Consider the following 23,696-nt stretch of genomic DNA (forward strand, 5'->3'; position numbering starts at 1 on the left):
TTATACACTCCCCAAATTTCCATCACTACCTTAATTCATTTACTCCCTCAATACCGTGAGGTGATTTCTTCCTACAAAAGGTCAAGATCAGAAGCCCATCCGACATTTGAAGAACCTTCTACCAAGAATGAACAATCTATTTCTGGGTTCCTCAGCTGAACCTCATCTGAACTAAGAAGAAACTAGAGCAAGAGCCCACCCCACTTTAGCCCCCTGCTAGGCCAAGGTCATCACAACACTAAGGAAGAAAGTTTTCTTTGAACACTGAGTGAGAAAGAAAAGTGATGAATAGGAGATAAACAAGTTGGAAACTGCCCATATTTCACCTTCTCTGCTACAATAACTCGTGGTAGAAAGAATGTTGACATCCAAACCCACCTGTTAGAGGTCACTGCCAGAACAGCTCTGTGACAGAGACACAGCCTTTGTTCTAAACTTTTCTGAGGGACCATTGTCAAAATTCAATGAAAGGACCCTAACTGGCCACTCTTGTTATGCATGAGACTTCATCAGATTGGGATGCAAGAGAAGGGGTGGCGAAACCTGACCAGCCTTACAAATGCTTTTTTCAAATGTCAGACGACTATTCCCAAAGGATGGCAGAGCCTGGGGAGGACATGCCTTGACATTCAATCTAGCTAGCAGCAGCTCATGCACTATTCCCATTTCCAAGTGCTAATCGGGAATTTCTCTCTCCTCTCCAACACCTCACTCAGATTTAAAAAAAAAAAAAAAAATCCCTCCTTGATAATGAACGTTTCAACTGATAGCTCAATTTAGCAAAGCTGCAGGCCCTGGCCAATGATCCAAATGATAATCCTTTGTTGATATGGATTCAACAAAATGAGTGATGAATGAAAAATAAAATCAAAGCAATAAGATGTCCAGTAGAGCAGAGCCGGCTCTCCGCTCAGATGGGTCCCACTGATGGGATGAAGGAGTCTTTGGGGGTAAGGTCTGCTCCAGGCACAAATCTTCCCAGGGTGCCCACTGTAGCACCAATTCATTTAGTTGTCTGTCTAGTTAATGAAAAGTAATACTTCAGTTCAGGCTTTATGTTTGATTTGCGAATCAACCACCATCAACAAAAATAAACTGTCCCCCACTGTGATGAAATAATATCATGCTTACACATTTTCCAGTTTTAATACAGCAATTTGAATGTTTTGCTAAGTGTACTGAGTCAGCTACCTACTCAACAAGGTGATACCAAATCGCTGTAATTTCTATTTAGGATATTTTTTTTTCTATCTTAGCTGCCTAATCTCAGTCCTACTGAATTATTAATTCCCCAACTGCTCTATCTTGTGTTTATCATCTGAGATAACAACGTTAGAGGCCATGTTAATAAAAAGTGCAAATAAGAACCCAGACTCCCTGCTCCTAGCAGACGGTTTCAGACTCCCCTGCGGCCCCCCCACCCCACCACACACACCTTGGTGGAAGGTTATGGCTTTCTTCCCCAGATATCCATTAGTCCAACTACCGTAAAATCCATCTGTCTAAGCAGTGCAAAAACTAAACCCTGGTTCCTCTTCACACTGTTCCCTGTAACCAACGTAGATTGATTGATAGATGGGACTTTTTATAGAGAGTTCTTTACATTTAATACAAGAAAGATAAATTGCTATGTCAAACACAATATTCACTTGGTATCCCGATAGCCATGAATGATTTGCTTGCAACCTAATACATCTCCTTAAATGCTTCTGTCCACCTTTTCCCCCATTCCCACCAAAGGCATGATGTTTCACAGGTGAACAGGTAAGATATTTATTAAAAGCATCAAAATCACCCAGGATGATGTATTTTATTGGCTTCTGGAGGAAACAGTGCTTGTGGGTTTTTGGACCAACATGCACTCGCTTGTTTAACAGGTGTCTACACTGCACCAAGTGGATACGGCTGAGTTCAGGATGTGACCGGTAAGCGGGGTGGGGGATGTTCATGCAGCTGCAAAAAAAAAAAATCTTTCCTGCGAGATTTTCAGAATTTTTCACATTAAATGCCACCAGACTAAATGCAATTGTATATTCATTCAATTATGGGAAATGCCATCTAGATACTTATTTAATTTCCCCCCTCATTTTAGACATACTAAATGGTATAGCTATAGTTGATTCCACATCAAAGACTCAACTCCATAGAGAAGGAGGGGTGAGAAACAATCAAAAGAGGGGGAAATGCATTTACTCTGATGAACACATCCAAATTTGGAGCTTGGCGGCCCAGATTTCCTCTTACTCCTCCTCACAGGTGTGGCTGGCCCCTCAAAGCCCCATGAAGAGACACAGAAGGTTCAGGTCCTTCCTGAACAGCCCTTTAAAGGAACAATCAGGATAAAACACTGTGAATGCACTTCACAGTGTACATTTGGAGGTTATCTTCAGGCTGTGTGGAGACAAGGGGCACTAATCCAGATGCATCCCTTTGTGATTCTGAGCCTCCATGGCACTGAGCAAGTAACCTGCCACATCTTCTAATGCAAATTCTATCTTCCAAAGAACCATTATGACCATTATTTGGTCATAAATATCAAGGTTTCCTTTCCTTCTTTTCTAAGGACATTTCTCCCCTGCCCTCACTCTAATTGTGATTGACATTTAAGATCTAAAGAATGGTCCCCAACGTGATCTGATCAGGTAGCCAAGATGGACCTCAGTGCCCTTCCGTTCTGGATACACTCATTTACTTCCCTGCTCATCACAGGAGTTTATCTGATTCTCTAAATGAAAATCTGGTTCGTTTTTTTTTAATTGAGTAGTCTGAGACATGATGATTTTTAAAAAGTGAAAAATCAAAACACATGTAAGAGATTTTATCTGGAGATAACAGCATCATCGAACTTTTATTAGAGATGACATAAGGAGGGGGTGGGCATGCAGCTCAGTGGTGAAGGGCTTACCTCACATGTGTGAAGCCCTGAGTTCCAGCCTCAGCACCACAAAAGGAAAAAAAAAATTAAAAGAGATTGTACTAGAAGAAAGTATCTTCCTCAACATTCGAACCTAGAGCAAACTTGGCAGAGACTCAAACATAATGAAAATAGGAAGAACATATAAAGATGGTTTCAGAGTCATTATGAAATCTCTCTCCTCCTGGGCATGGAGTGGCACACAAAGAACCACAGATCAAAAAGGTCAGAAGAGAAATTTATCATTTTTCTCTTACGCTGACCTCCTTTTGATTAGAAAATCATTTTTTGTTTTGCTGGTGCTGGGGATGGAACCCAGGACCTTGCACATGCTGAGCAGGTGCTCTACCTCTGAGCCCAGCCCCAATGCCAGCTTTATTGTCATTTTCATTCCCTTGAAACAGCAAGCCCGAGGTACCCAGGAAATTCTGCCAGCTCAAAGCTGGAGGTGCACCAATGTAAAGAGAATGGCCAGAGACCCCAGGCAGCTCCTCAGTGATTTCCACATAACTGGTGGAAGTCACCAGTTCTGTGTAAATGGTTCCCTAGCAACCAAATGCTCATTTGCATACTTCCCACCCCATCCCTTATATCAGCAGCATATTCCGGTGAAAATATCAGAAGGAAGGATTGGTAGGAACAGGAGAATTGTGGAGATAATCATCTACAGACTTCAAAGCAAAAAAAAAAGAATTATTAGTGCTGAGTCTGATTAAAAACATGCTAACTAATGACACAGATAAAAGAGGGGAATAAGTTTAATTAGTTATTACAATCTGGGATACACAGGTTATTCTTTAAGAATGAAGATACCACAAGAGGTACTAAAGTCTGACAAGTTGGAGAAATAGACACATATAGTCTTAATGCAAAAATGGGAAAATGGACTGCAAAGGTTTTGCACAGGCCAATCAGAGACAGGTTTTGTAGTTCAGGCTAATCTTGAGGATGCAAAACTAGGAAAGGCTTCATACTAGAAAACTAAGGAGCGAAACCCAGGCGAGTTTCCCACAGTCCAGTCAATCAAATTCTTTAAGGCCTGCAAATCTGTAAAAGTCAGAGGGGTGGAGAGCAACTGCCTAATGGTACTACAGAGAAGCAAGAACTCCCTCAGGGGGCTGAGGTTGTGGCTCAGTGGTAGAGCACTTGCCTAACACATGTGAGGCACTGGGTTCAGTGCTCAACAACACATAAAAACAACAAACAAATAAATAAATAGAATAGGATAGAATAATGGTGTACAAACATGAAGTATAACTTATTCTTTAAAAAAAAAAAACAACTCATTTAGATACTGCAAGAACTGCCCCAATATAGTCAGGGATTTCCTTCTCTGAAATTTTGAGAAGAGTTGAAACAAAATTTCCTGGGATGGGTCTCAGCATCTGAAGTTCTTAATAAGATACTTGGAACAGAATTTATGAAAATGGGCTTTGAAACCAGATAAATCTGCATTAAAATGCCACCATGTATTTCCTGTGTGATTCTGGACGTGCTGCTTACTCTCTCTGAATATCAATTTATTAATCCGTAAGAGGAACACTGTACCTAATTATTCACAGGACTATTTTCCAGATTAATGACTTAGTGCACATGCTGCATCTGGTATACAACATATGCTGAATAAGCACGTGCTTCAATAATCTTCTCTCAATAAATAAAGTTTAAAATTGGCCATGATGAAGGCAGGCGTGGTGACACACACCTGTCATCCCAGCAACTTGGGAAGCTGAGGCAAGGAGGATTCAAAGTTCCAACTCAGCTTCAGCACTCAGGGAGGTCATAAGCAACTTAGTGAGACCCTCTATCAAAATAAAAAACAAAAAAGGGCTCAGGGGTAAAGCATCCCTGGGTTCAATCGCTGGTACCAACAATTGGCCATGATGATATTTTTGTGTAAGTGGTACCAAAAAAATTACTTAATGTCAAAATACCCACAAACACATGACTAGTTGTACCATGTAATAGTTACTTAAGTGTGCATACCACACGATGACAAATTTCTTGCTGCTTGACACAGACACTAAAAGCAAATTTTTGTTTTTGATCTTCCATATAACCAATCAAAAATTACTGCTGCTAAGTAAGAAAAAGAGCCCGTGTTTCATACCTGACAGAAGTTCTTCTCAAGCATAAATTTGGTTATTTGAGCTCTCGTTGGCCTATTCCTGGGTCTGGATTTTTGTTATTGTTTTGTTTCTCTTGTTAAAAAATAACCACGCGATACACATTTTTCTTAATGTATAAAAGCAAAATGAGTATCTATGTACCTACCTACTGATCCGATCATCACAAGTACCTTTGAAGTGTTGTGTGAGTCCCTTCCAAGCACAACTTACCCTTCACCCCAGAAGAATCTACAGCCCTCCTGCAGATTATTTCAATCATCCCCTTGTTTTTCTGAACAGTCTTCTCACATGTGAACAATACATTGCTTTATTTTAGCATTTTTGAACTTTACATGAATAGAATCATACTGCATTCATTATTCTTCTCTCTTACTTTTCCACTCAACATTCTGAATCGCAAAAGCATAATGCTGGGTAGAGAAGCAAGATAGAAGAATAATATAGTATGACATACACACCTGTGGTTACTCTCACTATGCTTTAAGATGAACGTAGCACAATGTCCTTATTCAATGTACTACTGATGGACACGTGGGCTGCTTCAAGTGTTGTGCTATTATGAATGGCTCCGCTTGCTCTGTTGGTCCTCACACATGTGTCAGAGTTTAAGCTCTTACGTGACCCAACTCAAATGAAAAAAATTATAATATTTGCATGGCAAACAGAGTTATTAGAGAAAAACTCTCCCACTCCAGCCTTACCTGCTCAATCAAGAGCATGCCCTGCCATGCTGATGGCTAAGGGGAATCAGAGGACCATTTTGCAAAACATTCCAAGCCTCTTTCCAAAACGCTGTACCAATTTATAATGTCGCCAGCATCATATGCATATTCCTTTTATTCCACATTCTTGCCAAAAGCCTGAGATTGACAGGTTTGCCAATCTGGTAGACAAGAGATAGCATCGCACCATGAATGGTTATATTATACAGTTCTGTGATTAACACAGCAGGGCAGTGGAGCATGAAGGGACAGAACTAAATAGAAAATGCAAAAATACAGCTGATTATTTACAGATATTAATTCTATAATGAAGCGCATCTCAAATCAGTGGGTCAAGATGAACTTTTTAATAATGTTTGTGAAACCCAGATAATCATGTAGAAAAAAGATAGCTAGATCCATTTCCAGTACCATTCATCAAAATAAGGTCAGAGGTTTAAATGCTAATGATAAAACCACACAAGTACTAGAAGAAAATATGAGTGACCCTCCGTATCATAATGCTCTCCAAAATGGCGGCCACTGTCCAAAGGTGGCTACTGAGCACTTAAAATGTGGCAAATGTGACTGAGGAATTGAATATCACTTCATTTAACTTTATATTTTAATTGAAAAACTGATGATTCAGGTACTGGAAAACTTCCAAGTACACTTGGAACAACTTGGATATGTGAAATCTAAATACAGATAAAACATTTAAAACAAAAGTTTAGTGATCAGATTGAGGTATGTCAAAAGTTAAAACACACATCATTCTTAAAAATTTACTGCAGAAAACAAAGAATGTAAAATATCCAATTCCTTTCAAATATCCATTACTCACTGAAATAATACTTTTGAAATACTGGATCAAATAAAATATATTATTAAAATTAATTTCACCTGTTTCTTTTTACTTTTTTTTAAGGTAGCTGTTGAAAACGCACAGATATGGTTTGGATTATACTTCTATTGGACAGTGCTGTTCTATAACCTGGAAGTAAGGGAATTTTTTTCAAACCAACTCAAATCCATGAGGCAATTAAAGACATAAAACTGACCAAACAAGGGAAATAATTTGTATAACAGGAAAAAAAAGCATAATTGGAAAAGAAGAGAAGATGCTAAACTGAAAAAAAAAGTTCAAATATTAAGAATAATATCCCTATGAAAAGACAATTCACAGAAAAAGAAAAGCAAATGATCTATAAAAATAAGAAAAAGAGCTCAAGCCGACTCATGATATTCAAGATACAAATCAAAGTTGCATAAGAGTATCATTTCTCACTATCTAGATAACAAAGACACAAAGGTTTCACTGATACCTGTTGGTGAGGATCCAAAAATACCAAATGTGAGCATCCACTTAGTGTGAAATAAATATTTTGCAAGTTCCAAATAAATTTTATTACAGTATAATGTTTATAATTGTTCTATTTTAACCTCTTACTATTCCTAATTTGTAACTTAAATTTTACCATAGATATGAACATATAGGAAAAAAAAACTGTATTTACAGGATTTAGTAGTACTAAATCACACTTCCAATTGGGGTTGTGAAACTATACCCTGAGGACAGGAAGGGAATACCATATCTGGCAAAACTGAAATGCATTTATCCTCTGATCCAGCAACTCCACTTCTAGAAAACTATTGTAAAGATAGATTGGCACCAACATAAATATTCCCAAGGCTGTTGTTCATTACACAGTTAGTTCTGCTATGCATCTAATTCAGCTCAGGTTTTAGCTTCATTTGCAAATAAACCCCCCTCAACAAAAATAAAGGCTCTCCACTACAATGCAAAAATCAAAACACTAGAAACAACCTCGTTTATCCAAATAAATAACTTAGATACATTTACACAACAGAATTTTTGTTGCTGTAAAATGCAGTGACAAAATTCCATATACGGCTCCAGAGTAATCTCTGAAATATGTTCTTTAGAGCAAAAGGGAAGATGTGTAACTACAGTCTGTTACCTTTTTTCTAAGAGGAAAAAAATAAAGATGATTGTTACACTTAACAGAAAACAACATGCAAAATGCACGTATGTTTATGTACATGTGTAATGTCTTACACAAATGCATACATAAAAACATATATATATATATACATACACATGAGCTTATATCTGTGTCTCAGTAGATAGATATGCATACATATATATTTTTCTAATTTTGTCCACTGAAAAAAACCTACAAATAACGACTGGCCCTGAGGCAACGAGAGCCCCTACAACATGGACTTTGGTCTCTAAATACTATTTACCACTACGAAGAGCTGGGGTAGATAAAGTACAAGATAAGTCTGAAATAGCCTGAATATCCTGAATAATAAACCAGAAAGTAAAGAAGCCATCAAAGTCTATTAGATTCAGAAGCCAATTTAAAGAGTATCCTGCTGACCAAAGACAATTTGAGCTTCAAAGGAAATAAGTGCAAGGAATTGAAACACATAAATGTTGTTAAAATCCATGCATTCATAATGATACTTAAACAAAACAACCAAAAATACCTCATTGGTTTTATTTGGAGAATACTAGAAAATTAACTTATGCTGATGGTGGTTAAAACTGATGGAGAAAACCAAGCCTTAACCTTCCCACACAAACAAGAACTCAAGTAACCTCAGAATTGGTGCAATTAAGTTATTCTTGAGGGAAAAACTCAAGCTAGCAAATGTAGAAGGGAGAACAGAATATCAGAATTTTATAACCCTTACTGAAATGACAGGGGCCACCAATGGTGTCTAAGGGCCTGGGACAACTTCATTGTGGGAAATCAGGCTGACAACGCCTAAATCCAATGATCAGTCTGAACTTCCCCAAGAGGCTGTGTGTCCACAAATGCAGAGGTGACGTAAAGAACCGTACATAACACTTTCTACCATGGACTTTTACCCAAGCATCTGATCAAGCTTCCAATTCAGGTCAAACTACCAGATTACAGGGAATACCAGAAACACAGGAAAATAAAAGAAGCAGCAATCAGCAAGCTACACGATGCAAGGAATCCTGTATGCCAAAAAGGGGGGCTTCTTCCACAAACTGCTAGGGTCGAAAAGGAAGAGGGAAAAATAGAAAATGGAAGACATAAATAAAGAGTATCCTGCTGACCAAAGACAATTTGAGCTTCAAAGGAAATAAGTGCAAGGAATTGAAACACATAAATTTTGTTAAAATCCATGCATTCATCTCTCAGAAACTGTTCAGACCCTGAATACGACAAAGTAATCATTAATAAACAATTGTGAGACAATCAAGGAAATTTGCTTCCTGACAGGATATTCAACAAGAAGGAATTATTGTTTAAAAATTTTAGGTATGGTATTGATATTATGGTTATTTTAAAAGAAAAGGGGCCTCATCTTTTTTTTTAATATTTATTTTTTAGTTTTCAGCGGACACAACATCTTTGTTTGTATGAGGATTGAACCCCGGGCCACACGCATGCCAGACTAGCACGCTACCGCTTGAGCCACATCCCCAGCCCAGGCCTCATCTTTTAGACATATCTATTATGCAAAGACAAGATAATACAATGTGACTGGCTCCAGAAAGACCCAGTAGGTAAGGGGAAATTGGGAGAGGGAGAGCAGAATTGGCCCAGAGTAGTTGATCATTAAAAGCTTTCTGGAGAGCAGAAGATCCTAGATTCCTGTTTCAGCACCGCCAACTTATCAGCCATAAGACCTTGGTGAAGATCCCAAACACAATGGCCCTCTTAGTAGTTGTTGTAACTAGTGTTGCAAGCACTAAAGATGATAATACATGTCATGTACTTAACAACAGTACCTGAGCACAGAGTAAGCACTCAAGATCTGTTAGCTTCTATTATTACTGTTTTCAATTATTGCCATTGTTATTCAGAATCACCAAGATAGATAGAGGAAGATGAACTGGGATAGCGTCTGTTGAACCTAAAGCCTCTATATCAAGAGGCCTCCCACACCTCTAGGGGGAGACTCTCAGTGGAGACTGAGAACAAGGACAGATGATCTCTGCCAAAGATTTCCCTATTGAATGGGAAAATAAACAAGGAGAGAAATGAATTACAGTAGATGGGGTAGAGAGAGAAGATGGGAGGGGAGGGGACGGGGGATAGTAGAGGATAGGAAAGGTAGCAGAATACAACAGTTACTAATATGGCAAAATGGGTATGTGTAACCAATGTGATTCTGCAATCTGTATTTGGGGTAAAAATGGGAGTTCATAACCCACTTGAATCTAATGTATGAAATATGATATGTCAAGAGCAAAAAAAAAAAGATTTCCCTATTTATATGACATACCTTTAATGACACCGCTTCTCAGCCTCCACTTCTGGAATTATACAATTAACCATCCTTTGTTATAAAGTTGAAGCTTAATGTGTCGCTACTGTTGACGGTTATTCATCTGCTAGGATGTAAATACCCATTTTTTTATTCCCTTATAAATCAATACACACACTCATAAATGATTAAACATGCTGTTTCATTATCCTCCCAAAACATTGCTCCAAATTTTTACTATATCAGGTGGTGGCATAAATTAGAGAAGGCCTACAAAACTAACAAAGTGATAAAAATTCAGACTCCCCATAAGCCAATATAACATCACAATGCAAAGTACCCAGGCAGCCTTTTAAACAGTGAGGAAATACCTGGAATCCTCCAACATAAGGTAAAGATTTCCACCTCTATTAGTAACAGACATTAAATCCTGAGGAACCCTCTTCGGTATCATTTTATTTCTCCACTCGAGAATTCTAAGTGCTTAGAATTCTACCAGAACTGGTCCTCTTTCTTTCCTGACACTCCCCACTCTGGCCTGGTTCTCCTGCCTCTGAGGCCCTGCACCTTTCAAATTCCATCCCCATCCTTTTCTATCACACATCTTACTGGGTAGCCTTTCCTGGAATTCACTGGGTCTGAGTGATCGATCTCACATCGACCCACAATGGTGACCCCACATTTGAAAAAAAACTTTGATTCATTCCCTCATCTATTCCAACAAATAGGTGCTGCACTTCATTTGTGTGATGGGTGTCATTTCGAATCGAGAGGATTAAAAAAAAAAAGAGGTAAAAATCTTACCAAGATTAATGATCATCAAAGAATCACAGAAATGAAGGTGCGGTTATAATACTGGGAACACGTGTCGGGGAGAAGTGGTGGTGCAGCAAGAGGGCCAGAGGGAGGGACCTGACCTCACCATGGAGATCAGACGATTCCCTGAGAAATCAAACTTGTACTCTATCTTAAACTCGCCTCTGAAATTCAGGTCAGAATTTCAATGATCTAGCAGGTACCTCCACCTAAGAGAGTACATCATGATTTCAAACTGAGTTAATTACTACTTCCCCACACAACGCCATGTCTGCCCACCTCAAGTAGGATCCATCCAGAAATTTTGCAATTATCCTTTATTCCCTTCATCACTCTGACTAATGCCCAGTTTTACTGAGACCTATCAATTCTGCTTACGAAATTCTTCTCCTAAGTGCTTCCTTTCTCCACTGGAAGGGATTAACTCAGCTCTCAGCATGGCTTACCAAGTTGGTACTAGAATTCACCGTTCTGTCTCTGTCCCTATTCTAGTCGCTTACCTACATTCACAAAAGAACCATCTGTGGGAAAATTCTGTTTCTTCCTTCTTTAAATCTTTCAACGTCTTCCATTGAATGAATGAATGAATATATATATATATATATATATATATATATATATATATATTCTTTCTTTCCTTTTTTGGGGGGCAGAAGGGGAGTACTAGTAATTTTAACCTAGGGGTACTTTACCATTGAGCTACATTCCCATCCCTTTTCGTTTTTTGAGACAAGTCTCACTAAGTTCCCGAGGCTGGTCTCAAACTTGGGATCCTCTTGCCGTAGTCTTCCAAATCTCTGGAATTATGGGCATGTGACTCCCCCACACCCAGCCCATTGCTTGTATTTTGAGCAAACATCAAACCCTATAATACGACCTAAAGGCTTTGCATGGTCCAAGAGCCTCATCTCCCCAGTTTTCCATCACACACGGAAAGTCCAGCCACAGTGATCTACATCCATGTGGTGTGTCTTCTGCCTGAAATGCCCTACTTCATCTTCCATCTGCCCCCAAACCTTTTGTCCCCAGATGTCAATCTACAAACCAACCTACAAGTCCACAGTAAAATGATAAAAATAAAACGACTGAACCAATGTTAGTGCCCCAATATTTTTGGAAGTGTGAGCCTTAGCCCAGAGGACTCCTGTGCAGCTTTCAATAGATTAGCCCAAATACCTCCTTCTCTGGAGCCTTCTAGACTTCTCGATGCTGGGGAACCATATAACCTATTGCCCAACCTGGGACCTTCTTCAAGAGTAAAGGGGTGCTATGATTAACATTTGGACAGTGAGACTAAACCAAGACCGCCCCAGGGAAACTGGGGTGTACTGCTGGCCTATCTCTAGACCCAGCTGGGTGTTTTCTTGTCTCAGTTCCCAAAGCACCTCTGTCTATTCACTATACATCATGGCTGGCATGTCAACTCCCCTGCTTATCTGAGAACCGCACCAAAGCAGGGCTGGGCCTTGTTATCTCTGTATCTCCAGCATCTCTCTAGTGCCAGGCACCAAGATGACACAAAGCATCAAACAAAAGTAAATGTTTGTTCAATAAATTATCTGAGCTAATAAGAAAGATTAGGTGCCTTAACCTTGACCAACAATTTTTTTTTTCTAATTCCCATTATCTTTTCTCAGTCCAGACTCTACTTCCTCTTTTGGTACATGAGAGCAAGATTTTCAAAGAAAAAAAATCCCAAGCCTCAGATCAACGACTAGCTGTCAATTAACCAATAGCTACTTATTCAGCACAATTGACCCTTCAGGCTTAGAGAAAAGATAGAAGAGTTTACATTTGGTTGGGGCCAAAAAAAAAAAAAATCTAGAAATGATGGTCTGGGGTATAGCTCAGTGGCAGAGCATTTGCCTAGCATGCACGGGGGCCCTGGGTTCCATGCTCAGCACTTGCACAAAAAGAAGAATGTAAATGAAGAATGAATAATGAAATAAAAAAGACAAAATAAACTTCACAGGAGTTCATGGAAGGAATAGATAACCTAATCTTATGGCAGAAAAAGGGTTCCTTGAAAAAGATGGGATTTGAGCTGAGATTTGAGAAACTGCTTCAACCTCAAGAGAAACAATAAAAGGGAGATATTCCAAGACAAGGAGGGTTGGTGTTGGGGAGACCTTGAAGGTGGTAAGTGTAAGATGTGTTTGGGGAGTTGTTATCTAGACCATCATGGACTCCTGGACACATGTCAGAACACTGAATTTTCAGCAAATATGAAGCAACTCAAAAAGGTTCCTGGTTGGTCAATTCCTTCATCAAAATAGTGTCTGCCTGAGACATGGGACAAAGTATGTGCTGCTTATTCCTTTATAACCTGTTAACTGTAAGAACTGTTACAACAACTATCTTGGGAAAATTACTTTTTGGCAAATTTTTTTTTAAAAAAAGTGTTCAAGTCACACGCTCCTTGGCATGTATGAACTATCTATTCTCAAAAAAGCTCTGTGCAGACCTCACCTGCAGCATCTCCTCCCTCGACCCTGGGCCTCTTGACCCTCTCATGAAAGAAATGGTAGTGTGACTCTAGGGGCTCTATCGCACACATAGACCTCCTTGTTGACTTTGGGGTTTAAGGGGTGGCTGTAGCACACATGATATCTCCTAAATTGTTGCTGACACTGTCATTTACCACTTGCATCTGTGATGGCCAGTATAAAAAAATCCCCAAAAGCTGGGGGTGTAGCTCACTGGCAGAGCACATGCTTAGCAAGTGTGAGGCACTGGGTTCCATCCTTAGCAACCAAACCAGGCCCCATGGTACACGCCTTTAATCCCAGCGGCTTGGGAAGCTGAGACAGGAGGATTGCAAGTTAAAAACCAGCCTCAGCAGTGGTGAGGCACAAAGCAACTCAATGAGCCCCTATCTCTAAATAAAATACAAAGTAGTTCAGTGGTTGAGTGCCCCTGAGTTCAATCCCCAATACCAAAAAAAAAAAAAAAAGTTCCCATATCTTAGTGAAAACTACCCACTTCTCAGTCCCCTTTTCCTACCCAGCTCTGACTGGCAAAGCCATAAATCACCAAGAGAAGTGAACTGTGTCTTTAACAATGAACTGAAACTACAGCAATACCCACCATACTCCAATAGAACCAGCTTCATTAAAAACAAAACAAAAACAAAAATGGAATTCAGCAAGGTTCAGTGGCACTTGCCTATAATCCCAGTGACTGGGGAGGCAGGCTGAGGCAGGAGGCTTATAAATTAGAGGCCAGCCTCAGCAATTTAGGAAGGCCCTGTCTAAAAAAAAAAAAAAAAAAAAAAAAAAAAAAAAAAAAAAGGGACTAGGGCTATAGCTCAGTGATAGAGTGCCCTGGGATTCAAACCCCAATATTACAAAGGGAAGAATCAAGAGGGAGAGAGAGAGAAAGAAAAAAAGGGAAGTCTTACTTTACTACAATCATCTCCCTGCTTTACCTAAAGCGCCTTCTTCCAAAAGCCCTACAGCACTAAGGATATTGCACAATTTGCGTTAGATCTACTTTTTCAAGTGCAATTTTCTAAAAAGACCAATCCACATTCACACACGATAAGTTAATGAGTTATGTTTTTCCAGTAGTAATCCTCAGTTTACCACTCCCCCCCCCCCACTAACCTTACTAATAAACACAACATAGGCTACAAACTTACAGGAGAAATCAACAAAGTTAGGTCTTAGCCAAAGAATCTTTACTAGGCATAAATGTGCCCTTGTGAGCTTTACAAAATTTTCATGAACAGCAGTAAAACCACAACAATGAGGGGGGAGAAAACGTGATTCAAGTTACAGTCATATTTATCTAACTAACTGGGGAGAAAAGGGTAAGGAAGATGATTCTAAATATACCGTTCCACTTGAGTGATTAGCAAGGAGAATCTGGCATGCATTGCAGCTTTGGGAAGGGTGCTATTATGAAAAGCTCAGAAACGCTTTCCAAGATTTGTTGTCCCAAATCTTTAAAAATAACAATAATCATCAAGATATTTCCTTTATCTATCCTCCAACAGAGGATATAAGAGCTAAGTGAAGAACCAAAGTACTTCGGCTATTATTAAATGGCTTAAGAGGCTTAAAAAGTCAACAATATAACACAGGAGAATCAAAAGTGAAAACAAAGACACAAAGATCCCTAAGCTGGAAGGTGCTCTGATCCCCACCCCACCCCGCAACCAGGCGTGAAGTATGCGGCTGTCAACTCGTGAATGCCATAAACACATCTGCTCAGGTGGCGGGAGCCCGGCAGACAGGCAGAGGCAGGTAAGCGCTGCAAGATCTGAGGCTGGACGGGGAGAAGTGGGTGGGAGGAACCGGGAAGGAGGCGTGGGGCAAAGTAGGACAGCAGCAGAGGGGCCCGAGGGCAGAAGGGAGACGCAGGCTGGGAGCAGGAAGTCTACGGTTGGACAAACAGGTGGGCGGAGTCCGAGAGAAAGTGACTCTGGAGAAGGGGTTGAAATGCCTGAACAGCTCCTCGGGCACCAAAGACTCGCCTCCTGCAGGCTCAAGTATGGTGGCGGGGTAAAAAGCAGGAGGGATTTAGGGATGGAAATATGTAGAAATGAAAAAGCTTCAGAAAGAAGAGGAAGGTGGAAGGGATGTTGGGCAGGACCAAGAGGTCAAGTCAGCCCAAGGGAGGGGACAGATTTCCAAGAGAGCCACAGGGTGCTGGGAGCCTGGGGGAGCTCCAGGAACCAGGCAGGGCTCCACTTTTCCTTCTCCCAAGTTCCTTGAGAGGCAGCAGCAGTGAGTGTAATAAATCAAGAGCTGGGGCTACCTGAGCTTCCCGGTATGTCTCCACCTCTCCTTGATCCAGGCACTCAAGAGAGACCCCAGCATGGAAAACCCTGAATGCTATGACTGCAGTCAAGTGTCAGATGAGACAGGACCTTGAAAACCACAAGGCACGCTAAGTAGGAGGCACTGTTTTTCAGGAACCCTCCTACAAACAAGGCCAAGCCACTATCATGAGGAAATGAGTATTCCTCAAATAGGGAAATTGTGTCTATTCCAAGTGAAGATGCCCCCCCCCCACTAGGAATACCAGATATCTGACAGAACATCACATTTGATATGTTTACTTGTCAAATATGTTTCAACATTAAAAAAAAAACCTACCTGAGGCATAATAGGGAACTCTTAATAAACCATCACACAGGTTTATTAAAATTTATGTCTGCATCTAATGTATGTCTCCAAGGTTTTGACACATTACAGATCTTAACTAATTAGGTTAATTCCTTCAATTTGATCACTCGCCCAGTGACTTCCAAGTGCAGAGCTGTGTGCCAGCTGCTGGGGGGGGCTGCTGAGATGAGCAAGACCATCCACCCCGCCCTCCAGCAGCCTGGCTCATCAGGCTTCTCAGCTTCTATTTCAGACAAGGGAAGTGATATGTCCTTCCATACATGAAAGGAGAAAGCAACCTCACATTATGTGACCAGCCCACAACCTAGGACATGCATTTTCCAGCAACATACTAAATAAGAAAGTAAGGAAACTTCTTAAAGACAGACACTATGTGTGTTCATGCCTGTGTCTCTCCGGGCCCAGCAGCCGTCCAACAACTCCTGTCCTAATTGCATAACCACATCATGTCATGTTGCTTCTTGTTGCAACTGTAACTTGTAAAATTAAACTTCAGAACTGAGATAGTCAAGCTAAATAATTGCCTACTTTAAAATATGAATATATATAATTTACATGCCACTTCAGATAAGCTCTTGAATTATGATATCTGAAAGTCAAACTGTCACCATTTTGAAAAATAGAGTTTCACTGTCTCAATTTTTCCTGCACTCAAGCCCTGGTTTGAAGTTTTCTAAGCAGTATTTTATACTATCTATTGCAACTTGCTTTCCATGTTTCAACAAGAATCTACTTAAACACAACTTTTTTTCCCCCATGCTATCGGGCTTTAAAATTGAAGCTCAAAGAAGAATCATGAAATAACAAAAAATGCATTGATTTGCTAAAAACATTAATAAACATTAATAAACACACCGACACGTCTCCTGTAGCCCTCCATTCACCTTGGGAACCTTCATTAGATCCATTTCCAAAATAATGTTTTCAAGATTTCTGCATTTTCATGAACCTAAGTTTCATGAAATGTCTGAGTGAATTCCTATTTGTAAGATATGTGAGTTGATTTACATAGTCAATATATTCCTGAAAGGTGGGGGTATATCAATTTTTATATCTAAACTATTTTCATGTAAACTGGTATTTTAAGTCCCATCTTCACTTCCAACTGATAGGCAGCAATGTACCATGCAGAGGGCTCACTGGAGTGCTGCCGTCCATCCACGTGCTCTCCTCATCTCTAACTCTCCGATGAGTCTGATTTCATTCCACCATGGGGAGGTCCAGAATTAAACAGTTTAAGCCATATAAAACAAGCAGTGCCCACAATCTGAGATGTCAGCAAAACAGCAAGAGGGAAGATACATTGAAGACACCCAAAAGCAATGCCACCCGCCCCCTTCTGTTTAGTGCTAACAAGCTGGAGAAAAACAAAGTACTGTATCAGAAGACAATGAGGTTTGGACTATTTCTCTGTTAGTCAGCAATCTCCTTCTATAGTCTCCCTCCAGAATTAATTGTCATATTCTCTCCTTGGGGCCATTCTCAAAGAAGAGCTGGAAGGAAACTTTGAAGGACAGAGAGAGACCCACGATCTGTGTATTTAAATGTGTGTGCCAGAAAAGGTGCTTCATATGGTTGCAAGTGATATAACAGGTTCAAATGAAGCCTGGGATACTCAGACCCTATAGGAGTAAGTCTCCTGCTCTCTCCTGTTCTGATGGGAGGAATGGTAACACTCCCTGTCCCAGCCCCTGCTGCTGTCTTTTCTGATAAAAAAAAAAAAAAAAAAAAAAAACATATCCAGTAAAGGGGGTCTCAAAGGGCCTAGAACAAGCTGCTCTGACTATAACATGGCAGAGCTTGCCTGATCCCAAATTCAACCCAGTGCAGAGGCCCCAGCAACCTGCGAATGATGCCTTGGTCCAGTGTTTTAATCAGCCACCACAAATGGCAAGAATTAATGGGCAAACTCTTGATTTATACAAGACGCCCAGATCACCTTTGACAGTGGCCAAAAATCCTTATAAAACAAAATAAGGTGGGAGGGGAGGAAGGATGAATTACTGACTGGCTTAGAAAACAGAAATCCGTTCTCTCAACTCAAAGTGAAACTGAGTCAGTGCTGAAGAAGGAAGCTAGAACCTTCACATCCTTTTAGGATGAACTTTTTACACGGGAGGATATGAATCCTCTCTACCACCTAAGGCCATAATGGAGGGGAACTATTCCCCAGATGAGATGGGCATCTAGACAACATGGGCACCTCACCCCTCCTGCAGCATCCACCAATCCCTTGTCTTCATGACTTTCCCAGCAGCCCTCTAGAGCAGTTCTCTGCTGGGTCTGCACAGCAGGAAACATTAGGGGAGATTACATTTCAGTGCTGCATTTGTGATCCATGAAGTGCTAGTCCCAGCATCAGTACAATGCCTATAAATACACTGGGTTGTTCTATCACACTAGCACTTCCTACTTTATAAGCAGCAAAACAAAAATAGGTGATCAAGTCCAAATTCATTTCCATGTCTGATCACCAGCACTTCTAAACAACCAATACAGAACATGTTCTTACTGATCCTATAACTCAGCTCTAGTAGTATAAAAAAAAAGGGGAGGAAAAACCCCAAATTCAGCATCTTGGACCTAAAAGACCCTCAGAAACATCTTCTTCCCCCATTGGAGCTGAAGTAGCTCAGGCCCTCTCCACCCATGATTTTTCCCATCCTGGTACATCCCAAATTTACCGAAATGAAAGGTTATTCTCATTAGGTGGAAGGTGAGCCCATCCCCTTGAACAGGAAGGCTCGCTACCTATGTCTGTGTAATGAACTTGTCATTTCCCCAAATGGTCTAAAAGAAAAAAGAAAAACAAAAGTACTGCTTGGAATCTATGGTGTGTCAGCCCCCTCCCAAGTCTGAGTCACAGTAAGTGTCTTCACTGAGGTTCTGGTTGATCAGGGCGGATCACTTTCAGAGTTGCTCCAATAACTGAACTTATGGCTGTCTTCCAGCCAGAGAACATAAGCTCTATCTATTTTAAAACAATTTTCCTACCCCACATGCATGGAGGTATCTCATAGGCTGTCAACTTCCTATTGGAAATAAATCACTTCTCTCTCAAACGGTGCTTGCCATCTCTCAGGATTAATGCGTGTTTATGTGGGTCTATTTTTATCTTTGACCGTGCAACTCTTGGAGCAAAGAAAACCACCCCAATTTTTACCAAGATGCCTGAGCCATTCACAGCTTTAGAAAAGAAATGAATGGGTGGTGAGAGCCCTTGAGCCCAGGGACTTCTCTCACACAAACAGTAAGTGGGGAAAGGGAAAGAAAAAAAGTCCCTCTGTAGAGAGAGGGGGCAGGGTGGATGATAGGGAAGGGCATTAACCAGCAGACCAAAGGCAGCCGCGGCGGCCGCACTTCGCAAACTGCCTGCAGAGGGGAGTGAAATCTGTTTCGTACACAATAACCAAGCACCCTCTGGCTGCTCGAATGAGCACGAATGATAAATACGCCGAGGAGGGCAAACATGCACAGAAACAAGCCACCCCGGAAAGGTCAAAACTTCAGGAACCCCGGAATCCCACCACCCACATAAACACATCAGTCGGTACGAGCCAAGAGAAGGGACTTGGATACTTAGCAAAGGATCTAAATTTTGTTTTTTCTTTGCAGCTCCGGCGTGCAAAGTACAGTGCTTACAGGCAAAGCTAGAGAAGAGCAGGAAGGCTGAGGGCGGCGGGGGGTGCGGGTGGGAAGGGAGGGGTGTCTAACACCAGCCACCCAGGCCTCGACGTGACGAAAGTCGTCAGCAGCCCCAACCGCATCCCAGCCCCTCCACCCCGGCAGGCAGACGCCCCCTGCAGCTCCCCCACCCAAGCTTCCGTCCCTTGCAGCAGCCCCACCAGCCCCGCACCAGCAGCAGCCCCGGCCCGGGCACAGCGCCGGCAGCGCCACGACCGCGGTTCCCATCCCTTCCGCGCGGCAGACACCCCGCAGGCCTCCCTCCCAACCTACCCGGGGATGCCCGGGGAGCCAAGCCCGGGCGGGCAGCGGCGACAACTCCCCCCGCCCCAGGGCTGGCTGGTGATGGCTCCCGCTTACCTTGGGCGCTCGCGGGGGGGCTGAAGGTGGCAAGCCTCCCGCCCCCCGCCCCTTGCCTCCTCGCCTTTTTTCTTCCTCCCTCCTCCTCCTCTTCCTCCTCCTCCCCACAGTGTGTCCGGGTCTCCCCCTCCTCCCCGCTGCTTGGAGTAACAGCAGAAAACCCCGAAGCCGGGCCCGCGTGCGTGCGTGCAGGAGGCGGCGGCGCGCGGCCAGCTCTCCAGTAACTGAGCGCGGCGCGCAGCTCCCAACTAAAGTGTGAAAGAAGCGGTGGCCGCGGCGGCCGCGGCACGGATCGTCCCCCCGGGAGTGGGCAGGGAGCGAGCGGGAGCTGGCTGGGAGAGAGGGAGGGAGGGGACCTCCTCGCCCAGTCACTCACTCGAGGGGCGGGGGCAGCCAGACACTCCCCCGCCGCCAGTCCCTCCCCGCGCCCGGCTCCCGCGCGCGTCCTGCTCCCCTCCCCCGGGGAGGGGCCTGCGGAGGCCGCCCGGGCGCGGCGCACAGGGGAGGCAGGGCTGGGGCGCGGGCTCGGGGGCCGCCGGGCTGCAGGAGGGATATCTGTGTGTGTGTGTGTGTGCGTGTGCATGTGCGTGTGTGTGTGTGTTTGCGCGCGCGCGCGCTCGCGCGGGGAGGCCAACTGGAGAGGAGACTCGGACTGCAAAGCTGTGTCCCTGTGGCCTTCCTGGGCCTGTCACTTGGGTGGTAACGTGGGAGCCGAGGGACTGCTCGCGGGCCCGCGCGGGCGCAGCTCTGCGGGAGATCCGGGTCCGGCGCGTGGCTGTGCCTGGTGGCAGCAGTCGGGGGAAGAAGGCTGGGCATCCTTGGCCTGCGCGCGGCCCCTCCCCTCCCAGGCTACGCTGGACCTGCGGGCGCAGCCAGCCTCCCCGGCCGGGCCAACCAACCGCCTCCACCCTGCCCCGAAGCTGCGGCGCCTGCATGATGAATGAAGCACCGGCGACTGGGTGGACGCTTCGCTGGAAGGCAAGACCGGAGCCCCGCGCCCTTCTCCCCTTGCTGGCCTCCTAGGACCCAAGGGCTGGGGCCGCGCCTGCTGGGGGATGGTTTGGGGTCTAAAATTATCATATCACTGTCCACCACTTCATGCGTCCAGTTCTTTGCGGCATCTCACAGAAGGTCAACCAATTTCCTACTCTCTGGAAAAGCGTGTTTTTCTCTCTCCCTGGCACGCTGCGTGTTTGATGTGAGCCCTGAATTGATCTCCCTACACCGATAGCCTTGGATGTCTTTTGTGCTGCTTCCCCCGCGCTTCACTGCTCCTTGATTGCCTTAGACACGCGAGGAATGTCAGGCACCCAGAGTGAGGACACCCAAGAAAACAATAGAGGCAAAAGGTCCTCCCAGGGCCTCGCGGATTACTCACAAACCCAGTCGTTTCCCACGTTTGGCCAAGATGAAGTTGGAAGTGGAAAGAGACACAGAGCAGTGGCAGTGATGAGACACTTAATTGAAAAGCAAATTCATAATTCAGCTTAATGAAATGACTTAGTAATCACCCATTAATGTCTAGGAAATTAGCTTTTTTTTAAAAAATGGTCTTCCCGTTTTCCATCTTTTTATCAGCCTGAAGGGCTAGTGTCACATTGTTCCTGCAATGAAACTTGGATATTCTTTGTTATTATTATTATACATATTCTAGTTTATTTTTTTCTTTGTAACCCGAATTCTTTGTAGTGTAGCCACTTGATAAGGAGTGGTTAAGAGGGGAGAGTAGACACATTTGAGTTTCAATCAGGGGCTGGCAGCCACCATCCCTGTTCCCATTGGTAACTTGTTTGATATCTTTCCCTCTTTTTCCTCATCTGTAAGATGGGATTGATAACTAGTAGTTCCTTCTTCAACAAGCTTGTTGTGAAAGTAAATGGAAGATAAAATGAGGTGGCAATGATGTAAGGCACTTTGCATTGTGCCTGACTCATGGTAAGAAATCAGTAAATAGAATTTTGAAATATTATTATATTATTAATGATAATTACTGTTATTTCAAAGATACATTTGAACCTCAAATTTGGAGTACTTTTTTCCACCCCCCTCACCATGTTCCCTCTTAAAGTAGAAGGGGGATTGCTGCTGAATTTATCCAAATACAGTCAACCTCTTCCTGGGGTTTGTAGGCCATGCCTGAAAACTTCTCCTGTGATGAAATAAATAATGTGTGTGCACATGCCTCTCTGTCTGTATCTACACATGAAGGGAACTTTGAGTACAACACACCCTGTTCTTTCCCTCCTCTCTCTTTCTCTCATCTGCATAGACCACCCTGAATGGACCAAGCTCTCTACTATTGACCCGTGTTAAACTCTGAAGAGATTCAAGGCTCAGACAGTGATGGGCACCAAAGATTTCTTAAGGGTCTCCTTTGACTTGATATCTTCAGAAGTAGAAGGCCATAGAACAAGCACTGCCTACCTGTGTAGATGAAAGCCTATCCCTACTGTGAACTTTTAAAGCTAGTTTTTATATTATTCAATATACTACATGTTCGTTGTGGAAATTTTTGTTAATGTGAAAAGCTCAGCTAAGTCTGAAGAGAATTAAAAATCATCATAATTCCTTTATCTAGAGAAGCATTCAATATGTGCTTCAAGTGTATTCATTTTCCCTTCTCTTACTTCTTGCCATATTGTATGCTGGGGATTAAACCCAGGGCCTCACTCACACTTGCTAAGAATGTGATCTACCACTGAGCTCCAATCCCAGCCCAGCAAACATGTATTAGGCACCTAGGTGGAAAACAATTTACCAGGTCCTGGACAGATTGTACTTTGCTTGTATTGTTTCTTTCTCAGAGAAACTATTCTTTAAAAGCAACATTTTATATGATAGTGAGGTTCTTAAAATAGTCTACAGAAGTACCCAGCAGAGCTTGAAGGACTTGAAACTCAGGGCGAAATTATGAAACTTCTGTGGAGGGACTCATGTACATGATGGTCACAAAACAAGCCACACTGGCCTATTTGTTGGACAGGAATTTCTCTCGAAATTAACTGCTTTGATAAGTATTGTTTCACTGTGAAAACTCATTCTGGGAATCCCCGGGATCCCTTTGCTCCCTTCCCAGACTAATTTAAGCCATGGGAGAGGACTCCCACCATCACCGCGCACTTTCTCACACCCAGCCACAGCAGGGACAGTGGACCTCGGTACTTCTTCAAGGGATGTGGAAAAGAGAGAGGGAAGAACGGAGGGAGGTGCAGACTGGTGGACATCTGCAGCTGCCCTCCCCATGAAGCAGGAGCAGCAGCAGATCTCCTTGGTCAGCACAGGCTGAATCTGCTCCATGTTTTATTACAAAATAAACTTCCTAATGAGCCAGAATCATTAAGTTGACCATAAACATATTTACATAAAAAGAATGAAAACCAAATGTTTTCTTGGCCTTGTCACCTCTTTGACTTTCCATACTGTTAGAATCTCTAAACATCTTCAAACACTATAAATACAGCTTTCCAAAACAGTATTCTCCTTCCCCAGCAAAGTTACATGTTAATCTTCAAGGATACCCTTATCATCATAAATTTTCTCTTATTTCTAAACATTGTGCTTATATTTTGCTCCTAAATGCCTGGTCCTATGAAACCATTTATAGCACATCAGTTTCATTTTTTTTTCTTTTCTTTTTATTTCTTTTTTTTTTTTTTCCCATTTTCAGTTAGTGAGATGGAACCTA

General features: G+C 42.5%; 1 protein-coding gene across 2 annotated transcripts in view; it reads right to left on the reverse strand.

Annotated features, from left to right (window-relative positions):
* The window catches only part of C9H1orf21 (chromosome 9 C1orf21 homolog), a 222,089-nt gene extending 201,718 nt beyond the window's left edge, over positions 1-20,371 (reverse strand). Inside the window, exon 1 of one of the 2 annotated variants that reach the window (XM_026392843.2) lies at positions 20,012-20,371. The gene's annotated coding sequence lies outside the window, so the exon portion shown is untranslated. Of the gene's footprint in view, positions 1-19,924; positions 19,977-20,011 lie in introns of those variants that run through there. The other variant, XM_026392844.2, reaches the window with a different exon arrangement.
* Positions 20,372-23,696: the final 3,325 nt, after the last annotated feature.

Source organism: Urocitellus parryii, chromosome 9 (genome assembly GCF_045843805.1).
Source record: "Urocitellus parryii isolate mUroPar1 chromosome 9, mUroPar1.hap1, whole genome shotgun sequence".
Taxonomy (NCBI): Eukaryota; Metazoa; Chordata; class Mammalia; order Rodentia; family Sciuridae; genus Urocitellus; species Urocitellus parryii.